We start from the raw sequence: 12,532 nt of genomic DNA, 5'->3' as shown, positions 1-12,532 counted from the left end.
TAGTACCAGCTCTGCCATAGTAAAACAGAAACAGGAGAGCCTCTTGGCTCCTGATTTTAGGCATTGCTCTCTGGATGGCTCTCCTGGACCCACCCTGGGCCAGAAGAGAATCTGCTGCCCTGCCCAGCAGGACAGAACCAAGAACTACCCAGCACCACAATCAGCTAAATATGGACTCAGGCAGGAAGTTAAGCACCAGTAGCAATCAGGCAGTAGCAGGCACAAGTCTCAGGCAACCACTGGTGCTATACTGGTCTGGGAGACTCTGGGCTTCAGGTATGACACTGCATAGTGCCTGATAAGGCTGACATGAGAGTGTCTACATCATTCCTCTCTTAACATGTAGGCAACACAGCATGGAAAGAGACTCCTCCTTGGAGTAAAGAGAGAAAATTACATGAGAGACTTTACCTGGGAACCCAGGAAACTCTCCCTGTTCTTCCCCAAGTCTATCAGGGGTGGGTACCTTGGAGTCTGTGAGAGACTCACAGCATAACTGGAGTCAGGGTACCCTCTACTGATGAAAAGGCTTCAGTGTCAACAGGCTTAGAGAATTCAACAGTTAATTCCCCTTTGAATTGTTGGAAAGCCCTCCAGGAAAGGATAGGAGAAATAAAGGCAAACAGTGAGGACTGGAATAAATACCTAATCCTTCAAAAGCCAGAGATCAACGTACATGTACAAGCATCAAGGATAGTCAGGGAAATATGATGTTTCCATATGGACTAAATAAGTGCAAGTGACTGATGCTGAAGAAATTGAGAAGTGCAGCCTCTCTAACAAGAAATTCAAAATAATTATTTTGAGGAAGATTAATGAACTTCAGAAAACACAGAGAAGAAATTCAAAAATTTAGCAGAAAAATTAAACAGAGATTTTTAAAAATTGACATTTCGGAGCTGAAAAATACAATAGATCAATGAGCTAATACATTAGGTTGTCTCAAAAGCAGAATTTATCAAAAAAACATATTTGTGAGGTTGAAGACAAAGGTATTTGAAAATACATACAGGAGAAAAAAATAAAACTGAACAAATAATGTCTGTGAGATCTGTGGGACACGATTCAAAGAGCAAATGCAAGAGTCATTGGCCTTCAACAGGGAGTAGAGAAAGAAAAAGGGCTGGAAAGCTTATTCAAAGAAATAATAAAAGAAAACTTTTCTGTTATTCAAAGAAATAATGAAAGAAAACCTTAAGAGAAATATAAACACTCAGGTACAGGAAGTTCACGTATCAACAAGCAGATTCAAGTCAAATAAAACTACCCCAAAGCATATAATAATTACACTTTCAAAGGTCAAAGATAGAGAATCCTAAAAGCATTGAGGGAAAAGAAGCAAATAATTTAAGAAGGAGTTTTGATATGTGTTATGGCAGACTTTTCAGAGAAAATTCTACAAAGCAGGACAACTGGAATAATATATTCAAAGTACTAGAAACAAAACAGACTACACCCACAAGGAAAACTGTTTCAGTACAGCTATCTTTCACACATGAAGGAGAGGTAAACACTGTCTCAGAAAAACAAAACCTGAGAAAATTCATCCCCATCAAACTTGTCTCACAAGAAATGACAAAAGTAGTTATTCAATCTGAAAGAAAACAGTGCTAACATGCAACAAGAAAACATCTAAAGGAATTAAAATCACAGGCAAAGCTAAGTATACAGATAAATTAAGAATACTCTAACACTGTAATTGTGATATATAAATCACTCAAATCTTTAGTATTAAAACTAAACAAGAAACTCACTTAACTTATAAAGACATGTGTAGACTGAAAATGAAGAGTAGGAACAAGATATTCCATGTAAATACAATCTAAAATAGAGCAGAAGTTAACTGTACTTACATCAGATAAAAGACTTTAAGTCGAAATAATGTTACTAAGACAAATAAGGTCATTATATAATGATAAATTATAAAATATAGCAGGAGTATATAACAATTGTAAATATACATGCACCTAAAACTGGAATTCCTAACTATGTAAAGCAAATATTAACAGATCTAAATGGAGAGATTGTCAGTTGTGGAATAATAGTAAACGACTTCAATACTCACTTTCAGAAATGGACAGTTCATCCAGACAGAAAATCAACAAAGATACATCAAACTTAAACTGCACTCTAGACCAAATGGATCAAACAGATATTTACAGAACATTCCACCCAACAGCTACAGAATATATATCTTTTTCAGGATGAGAAAAGGACATTCTCCAGGATAGACCATATTTTAGGCCACAAAAAAAGTCTTAATAAATTCTGTATAAAGTAAAATAATATGAAGTATCTTTTATGAATACAATGGAATAAAATTAAAAATCAAGGGGTGCAGAGCAAATAGTGTAACGGAAGTCTATAATGTTCATCCCTCATTCAGGAACATCAAATTTTAACATCTATCTGCACACAGAAAAGCATTGTCACAAGAATCCAAAATCCGGTGAGAAATTATAGTGCCTGGTTTTAACTTTATATCATGAAAAGAAGCACTGAGGAGGGCAAGAGAGGCAGCCTTGAATCACTGATGCCAGTCAATCCCCATCTACTGGCAGAGGTCATATGGTGCAAACAGATAATCTGTGGCAGTCTGGAGAGGAAGAACGCAGTGAGTAGGGAACTTTACATTGAACTCAGTGCTGCCCTGTCATAGCGAAGAATACAGCTGTGCTGGGCTCACAGTGCATACACACAGAGGGAGCATTTGGACTAGCCCTACCCAGAAGGGAATCACTCATCCCAGCAATTGGAACATGAGTTTCTTGGCAAGCCTTGCCAGTACAGGATGAAGTGCTCTGGCATTCTAAGAAAACTTGAAAGTTAGTCTAGGATGCAAAGACTGCAATTACTAAGCAACTTCTAGTGCTAGGCTGGGATTTGAGTTGGTGACCTAGGGTGGCATGTGACCTAGGAAGACACCAGCTGGCATGGCTAAGGAGTGATTGTGCCATCCCTCCTCTAACCCCAGGCAGTGCATCTCACAGCAACAAAAGCAACATCTTTCTTCTGCTTAAGGAGAGGAGACAGAAGAGTAAAGAGGACTTTGTCTTGCATCTTGGATACCAGCTCAGCCACAGAGCACTGGGCAGAGTGGGCAGAGCCCTAATACCCAGACAACATTTATGTATGGGCACATCCTGGATCAGAAGGGAACCCAATGCCTTGAAGTGAAGAACCCAGTCCTGGAAGGATTCATCACCTGCTGGCTAAAGATCCCCTGCACCTTCAATAACAACCAGTGATATACAGTGAGTATGCTGTGGGTATTTGCACAGTCTGAGACATGCTGGCTCCATGGGAGACCCTGCACATTCCCAGATGTGGTGGCTATGGTGAAAGACTCCTGTCTGAGAAAAGCAGAGAGGGAAGTAAAGGGGAATTTTTCTTGTACTCTAGATGCAAGCTAGACCACAGTGAGGCAGAACAACAAGCAGGATCTTGGGATCACTGAGTCCAGGACTAGGCTCATGGACAGCATTTCTGGATCTTCCCTGGCCCAGAGAGGAGCCCACTGTCCTGAAGGGTGAGTCCAAGGCATGGTAGCATTCACCATGAGCTAACACAATAGTCTCTAGGCTTTAAGTGAACATAAGCAGTGGTCTGGCAGACTCCCTCATGGACTAGTGATGGTGGTAGCCAAAGGGAGGCAAAGTTCCTCTGCCTGTGGAAAGAGGAGGGAAGAGCAGGAAGGACTTAGTATTGTGATCTGAGTGCTAGCTTAGCCACATTAGAATAGAATATCAGGTAAATTGCTAATGTTTTGGATTTCAGTCCCTGGCTCCCAGGCAACATTTCTGGACTTACCTGAGGCCTGGGGGAACTCGACGCCCTGAAGGAAAAGGTCTTGGGCAAGGCCCAGTGCTGTCCTGGCTTCAAGTCTGGCCCAGTGTAGTTTCAGTGGTAGTGGCCACAGGGGTGCTCATAACACCATATCCCCAGTATTAGGTGTCTCAGCACAGAAAGAGACTCTGTATATATGGGAGAACATAATGAAAAAGAACAAGAATTCCTGCCTGGCAATGTGAGAATTCTGGACCTAATTAAAGACCACCAAGGTGCTAAATCTACAAGTTTGCAAAAACCACAGTGTTAGTGGGCTTGGGACCCAAGTCCCTTCATATACCTGGAAAGCTTTCCCAAAAAGGACAGGCACAAACAAGCCCAGACTGTGAAGATTACCATAAATACCTAACTCTTTGATGCCCAGACACTGAAGAACACCTGCAAGTATCAATGTTGTGTAGGGAAACATGACTTTACCAAATGAACTATATAAAGAACCAGAGACCAATCCTGGAGAATCAGAGATATATGATCATTCAGACAGTGTATTAGTCCATTCTCACATTGCTATAAGGAACTACCTGAGACTTGGTAACTTATGAAGAAAAGAGTTTTAATTGACTCATGGTTCTGCAGGTGGTACAGGAAGCATGGCTGAGGAGTCCTCAGGAAAACTACAATCATGGCAGAAGGTGAAGAAGAAGCAGGCACATTTTCAAATGGCAGAGCAGGAGACAGAGAGTGAAGGGAGAAGTGCTACACACTTTTGAACAAACAGATCTTACGAGAACTCACTCACTATCACAATAACAGAAAGGGAGAAGTCTGCCCACATGATCTAATCATCTCCCACAAGGCCCCTTCCTCCACCATTGAGGATTACAATTTGACATGAGATTTGGGTGGGGACACAGATGCAAAATATATCCCTATAAAAATACCAATGATATTCTTTACATAAATAAAAATATCCTAACATGTATATGAAATTTCAAGAGACCCAGAATAGCCAAAGCTATCTTGAGCAAAATGAACAAAACAGGAGGAATCACATTAACTGACTTCAAATTATACTACAGAATTATAGTAACCAAAACAGCATGGCACTGGGATAAAAACGGACATATAGACCAAGGGAACAGAATAGAGAACCCAGGAACAAATCCACAAACCTACAATGAACTGATTTTTGGTAAACATGCCCAGAATATACATTAAGGAAAAGATGGTTTTTTCAATAAATGTTTCTGGGAAAACTGGGTATCCATATTCCAAAGAATGAAACATGATTCTTACCTGTCTCCATATACAAAAATCAAATAAAAATGGATTATAGACTTTCATGTAGGACCTCAAATTACGAAACTACAACATTGTGCAAACTCTTCAGGACATTGGTCCAGGCAAAAATTTCTTGAGTAATACCCCCAAAGCACAAGCAATCTAAGCAAAAATGGACAAATGAGATCACATCAAGTTAGAGAGCTTCTGTACCGCAAAGGAAACAATTAACAAAGTGAAGAGAAAACCCACAGAATGAGAGAAAATATTTACAAACTACCCATCTGACAAGGGATTAATAACCAGAATATATAAAGAGCTCAAACAAACTCAATAGGAAAAAAAACCGTAATAAGCCAATTAAAAAATGGGCAAAAGATTTGAATAGACATTTCTCAAAAAAAACTACAAATGCAAACAGACATATGAAAAAATGTTTAACGTCATTGATAATCAGAGAAATGCAAATCAAAACTACAATGAGATAATATCTCATTCCAGTTAAAATGGCTTTTATCCAAATGTCAGGCAATAACAAATGTTGGAGAGAATGTGGAGAAGATGGAACCCTCATACACTGTTGGTGGAAATGTGAATTCTTGCAACCACTATGAAAAATAGTTTGGAGGTTTCTCAAAAAACCACAGATAAAGCTACCATATGATCCAGCAATCTGGACTCAGCAATCAACCGCTGAGTATATATCCAAAAGAAGGAAAATTGGCATATCAAAGAGCCATCTGCACTCTCATATTTGTTGCAGCTCTGTTCACAACAGCCAAGATTTGGAAGCAACCTAAGTGTCCATCAGCGGATGAATTTATAAGGAAAAGGTGGTACTTATACACAATGAGGTCCTATTCAACCATAAAAAGAATGAGATTCTGTCATTTGCAATGACATGGATGGAACTGGAGGTCAGTATGTTAAGTCAAATAAGCCAAGCACAGAAAGACAAACATTGCATGTTCTCATTTATTTGTGAGATCTGAAAATCAAAACAATTGAACTCACAGGGAGCAGAATTATCTTTTCCAGAGAGTGGGAAAGGAAGTGGGTGGGGGTGGAAGGAAGTGGTAATGGTTAATGGATACCAAAAAATAGAAAGAATGAAAAAGATTGAATATTTGATAACACAACACAGTTACTATAGTCAATAGTAATTCATTTGTACATTTAAAAATAAGTAAAGAATTAAAATAGGATTGTTTATAACACAAAGAATAGATGCTTGAGGTGATGGATACCCCACTTACCCTGATGTGATTATTATGCACTGTATGCCTGTATCAAAATATCTCGTATGCCCTGTAAATACATACACCTACCATGTACCCACAAAAATTAAAAAAAATACAAAAGAACAATCTAAACCCAAAATAAGTAGAAGACAATAATGAAGATAAAAGCAGAAATACACAAAATAGAGACTAAAAACAAACAAATGATCAACAAAAAAGAGCTGTTTTTTGGAAAAAAAATAAAATTGATAAATCATTAGCTAGACTAAGAAAAAAAGAGAAAAAAAAATCAAAATCAGAGACAAAAAAGGAGTCATTACAACTGATACCATAGAAATACAAAGTATAATAAGAGCCTATTATAAAAAGTTATACATCAACAAATTGAAAAACCTAGACAAAATGGATACTTTTGTGAACACATATAGCTTACCAAGATTGAGTCATGAAAAAAATAGAAATCCTAAACAAACCAATATTGAGTTACAACATCGAAGCGTAATAAAATGTAATCTATTAAATAAAAGCCAATTATGTGATGGCCTCAATGCTGAATTCTACAACCATTTAAATAAGAAATAATACCAGTTTCAATTAAACTATTGCAAAATATTGAATGGGAAGGCATATTTCTAAATTCACTCAATGTGGCCAGTATTATCCTGATACCAAAATCAGACAAAGTCACAAAAAAAGCAAATTACAGACCCATATCCCTGATGAACATAGATACAAAAATGCTTAACAAATTACTAACAAATTTAACAACACATTAAAAATACTTACCATGATTGAGTGGGATTCATCCCACGGAGGCACAAATGGTTCAACATACACAAATAGATAAACTTGATATATCACATTAACACAATCAAAGACAGAAACCATATGACATTTTAATATAGGCTAAGAATAATAAAAAAAAATTCGACATTTTTTTATGATTGAAACCCTCAACAAACAATATAGAAGGAATATACCTCAATACAGTAAAGACCATATAGGAAAAACCTACATCTGACATCATAGTGTGTGTGTGGAAAATTTGAAAATTTTCCTCTAAGATTTGGAAAAAGACAAGGATGCACACTTTCTTCACTTTTATTCAACATAATTAAGATTTCTAGCCAGAACAATCAGGCAAGTAAAAGAAAGAAAGGGCAATCTATTTGAAAAGGAGAAAGTCAAATTGCCCTTGTTTGCAGATGACAAGATCAGGTATATAGAAATGCCTAAAGTTGCCACCAAAAAAAGATGTTAAACTAGTAAATAAAGTTATTAAAGTTGCAGAATAAAAAGTCAACATATAAAAACCAGTAACATTTCTCTACACTGATAGCAAACTATCTGAAAAAGAGGTTAAAAAAAAATTCATGTATAAAGCTACAGCAAAGAAAAATACCTAGAAGTAAACTTAATCAAGAATATAAAAGATCTCTACAATAAAAACAATATGACATTGATGAAAGAAACTGAAAAGGATACAAATATGTGAAATGATAACTTGTGTTTACGGATTAGAAAAATTAATATTGTTAAAATGCTTATATTGCCCAAGGTGCTCCACAGATCCAATGCAATCACTATAAAAATACCAATGATATTCATCACATAAATTAAAAAATAAAACAGCTTAGATTCATATGGAAATGCAAAATTCTGCAGAGAGCCAAAGCAATTCTGAGCAAAAAGGACAAAGCCAGAGGGATCACACTCTCTGACTTCAGACTATAATACAAAAACATAGTAACCAAAACATACGGTTCTGGCATGATAACAGACATAGAGAATCCAGAAATAAATCCACATCCTTACAGGAAACTCATTTTTGATAAAGTTGTCAAAAGCACTCATTGAGGAAGGGACAGTGTTTTCAATGAATGGTGATGGAAAACTGGATAGCCACATGCAGAAGACTGAAACTAGACTCATATCTCTCACCATATACAAAAATCAAAAATGGGTTAAATACTTAAATGTAAGGCTTGAAATTATGAAACTACTAGAAGAAAATATTGGGGAAATGATTCCAAAGATTGGTGTCTTCTGGGAAATAATATTTTGACTAAGACTGAGGCAGAAGAACAGGTTCTGGAGGCAGGGAACCTAAGGCTGATTCATGCTAAATTCCTAGAACTAAATCAAAATGAAAACCCCAACTTTCCATGCCCAAGTAACAAAAAGACCAGAGGATAGTCCCTTTGCCACTCACCCCACTTTTCTGCGTGGCAGATGAAAAATTGAAAACCCCTCTGATTGGTCCCCTCCTACAACCAATCAGACTGGCCATGAGCCAAGTCTTCATTTGCATAGGAGTATAACTTTGTAGCTTTACTTCAGCCTCTGATCGGTTGCTTTCCACAACCAACAGATTGATCACGGTTCATTATTTCTTTTACATAGGTGTATACCAAGTAATGAATGGGAAGCCTCTAGAGGGTATTTCAACCCCAGAAAATTCCATAACTGGGCTCTTGAGCTGCTTGCTTCAGCCTGCTTCTACTCTGTGGAATGTACTTTCATTTCAATAAATCTGTGCTTTTCTTTTGTTGCTTTGTGTGTTTTGTCCATTTTTTTGTTCAAATTGCCAAGATCCTGGACACCCTCCACTGGTAACGTATTTTGGTGAGCCAGCAAGAGGTAAGCCCAAATTTGACATTTATTTTTCTTCTCCTTTTCCCTTTTCCTCTCTGCTCCATATAGGGGAACTTTTCTCTCTCCTCTTTTTCCCTTTCCAACTCAGGACCCTCAGCGGACAGCACCTAAGGTTTCCTGCTGGGGCCACTCTCTGGTGAAACTGAAAGGTTTTCATGCGGAATTGCCTGAGCACCTCTGCCTGGTTCAGACAAGAGACCTGAACCCTTTTCCTTTCTTATTCAGTCTTTCAGTGGCTTTTTCCTGGTAGCTCCTCAGTAATTGAGGACAACTGGCCAGGGCCATTCTCCAGTGTTACCTGAAGGCCAAGGAGTGAACAGGGATGGCTGCCCAGCCCAGAAGTGGAAAAGACTCTTTTCTACCTTTTCCGGTAAACCTGATCCCTACGTGTGATGCAATTGTCAGTGGTAGTTCAACTAGTGTCAATTCACACACATTTCAGGTGACTTAAGCCTTCTTTTCTTATACTAAATTTTCCTATAGAGTTAACTTGTAATAGCAAAAGATAATATCTCTTATGCATTTCAACCTTCTTCTACTCTATTTGACTGACAAAGGGCAAAAGGAATGTTTAAAGGAGGCCATTGCCTCTGGAGGGAAAACATGCAAAGTGGCTCTGGTGCCCACCTAAGGCAGAGACTGCTGACAGTCTCTGGATTCCCTGGGGGATCCTTCAGAACTCAACCTCTCTGAAGGGAACCCCCTCAGCAGAGATTCTGAGGTCTAGTACTTAGCCTTCCTTAAAATTTTCTCTTGCAGATAACAATGGGACAATTTGGACATCCTTCGGGCTTGTTTGTTGTTGCAGCAGTTGGATTGTGTTCTGGTGATTATGTGTGTTTGATATAGTCATGGGAAATTAAGATTCAGTAAACATGATATTCTTTTGCAATACTTTTTGGCCCTGATATCATTTGGAATTCTAAACTTTGCTGTTACATGGGAAAATGGAATGGAGTTGCATTTATCAAGGCTTTTGTGCTGTTGTTCCAAGCAGGGTCAGGCCTGGTTAGAATGTAATGTTCTCCTTTGTTGCTGTTTGACCCCAGTGTTCTTTGGAGTATGGGGAAGTTTGGCCTTTAAAAATCAAACTACTTTACCCAAATTTGGTTCACAGTCTTCATTTGAGTACCTAATGGGGCACACAAAGTATAACCATGGAAAACCGGTGAGTTTGTATCGCTATTTCATGGCTAGAATTCCACGATAAAGGCTATTGTATCTTTGTGTGTGTGTGTATACATGCCTAAATGTGTTTATGTGTATGTAAGTAATATGTTATGTTTACCAAATTGGCTCATACATAACAGAATGCTCATAATTTAAGTAAATAAGTCTAAGCAATTTTCAAGTTCACATGACTTAACTATTACTTTACTAAACAAGCTGGCTTTAAAATTATTAGTTAAATAAATATGGAAATGTTGTCGGAATTGTCAGCATACATTTTTTTCTGGGTTTTATATTTGTCTCTGGTAGATATTTTGAGGTGTCAGGATTTGGCATAGAAGGTTTTAAAACTATAACCCTAGCAAAAACAAAATGATCTTTGTGCAGATTTTTTGATAAGTAAGACTAATTATGTTATTGGTTTAATGAAAACAGTTTAATCTTCTAAGTTATTGGCGAAAATGCCAATGCACTTAACTTTAAAGTTCTTATTTGAGTGAACACCTGATATTCACAGAATGCAAAATGGTTAACCAGGAAATAAGTAACTTTAAATGACGGTGTCTTATATCTCGGTTTCCACTAATCTAGATAAACTGTTAAAAAGGAAAGAATTTAGTACATGTAAATGGGATGGATATTTTAGGTAAACTTTTTGTGTAATTTAAAATCTCAAAATTATTTTTATATTCGTTGGAAGTCTGGGTCATTTCCAATTAAGAAAAGGTTATAACATGGGAAAATACGTTTCTAAAGATTGTGGGATTGTTTTAATTTATAAATGCTCATATCTAATGGTTCAAGATTTCTTGCTTTTTAAGGTTTCACTGAAATTTAAGGTTACTAAGGAGAAGAATTATAGCTAATTATGTAATTCTATATATAAAATGTGTCAAAAGGTGTGTTATTAGTGAGAAAAATAATTTAATATTTAATCAAGTTACTTCAAATTACAGATTTGAAAAGGTTATTTATGAAATGAGGTAGTAGGGGAGAGAGATGTGGAAAAAGTTATGTATATGAAGATGTATTTTTGGTAAAGAAGCTTATAAGGAAAAGATAATAATTTTATATAAAAAGATCTTGTACGGTAATTTTTTTTTACCTAGAGTAACATAACTGCTTATTTAAATACGATGAATAAGAAAATCTGGGACTGAATAGGAAGCCCAGGCATCTGCAGATGGTCTGTGTAAGTCATATGTAATTTTTCCTGTTTCTTGTGTGTCTATCTTCATGCACATGTAGAGAAAACAGAAAGTTTAAAAAGTTTAGATAATAGAATATTCTTTAGAACCTAATAGAGAATTGGAGAAATTTGGCTAATTAACATTTTTATAGGTAAACCTCTTAGTCTTGGACACAAACAAATGGAAGAACATTCCATGCTCATGGATAGGAAGAATCAATATCATGAAAATGGCCATACTGTCCAAGGTAATTTGTAGATTCAGTGCCATCCCCATCAAGCTACCAATGACTTTCCTCACAGAATTGGAAAAAAAAACTTTAAAGTTCATATGGAACCAAAAAGGAGCCTGCATTGACAAGACAATCCTAAGCCAAAAGAACAAAGCTGGAGGCATCATGCTACCTGACTTCAAACTATACTACAAGGCTACAGTAACCAAAACAGCATGTTACTGGTACCAAAACAGAGATATAGACCAATGGAACAGAAAAGAGACCTCAGAAATAATACCATACATCTACAACCATCTGATCTTTGACAAACCTGACAAAAACAAGAAATGGGGAAAGGATTCCCTATTTAATAAATGGTGCTGGGAAAACTGGCTAGCCATATGTAGAAAGCTGAAACTGGATCCCTTCTTTACACCTTATACAAAAATTAATTCAAGATGGATTAAAGACTTAAATGTTAGACCTAAAACCATAAAAACCCCAGAAGAAAATCTAGGCAGTACCATTCAGGACATAGGTATGGGCAAGGACTTCATGACTAAAACACCAAAAGCAATGGCAACAAAACACAAAATTGACAAATGGGATTGAATTAAACTAAAGAGCTTCTGCACAGCAAAAGAAACTACCATCAGAGTGAACAGGCCACCTACAGAATGGGAGAAAATTTTTACCTTCTACCCATCTGACAAAGGGCTAATATCCAGAATCTACAAATAACTTAAACAAATTTACAAGAAAAAATCAAACAACCACACCAAAAGTGGGAAAAGGATATGAACAGACACTTCTCAAAAGAAGACATTTATGCAGCCAACAGACACATGAAAACATGCTCATCATCACTGGCCATCAGAGAAATGCAAATCAAAACCACAATGAGATATCATCTCACACCAGTTAGAATGGCAATCATTAAAAAGTCGGAAACAACAGGTGCTGGAGAGGATGTGGAGAAATAGGAACACTTA

This window comes from Pongo abelii, chromosome 7, assembly GCF_028885655.2.
Source record: "Pongo abelii isolate AG06213 chromosome 7, NHGRI_mPonAbe1-v2.0_pri, whole genome shotgun sequence".
NCBI classification, from domain to species: domain Eukaryota; kingdom Metazoa; phylum Chordata; class Mammalia; order Primates; family Hominidae; genus Pongo; species Pongo abelii.
Note: the sequence above shows the minus strand (reverse complement) of the source record.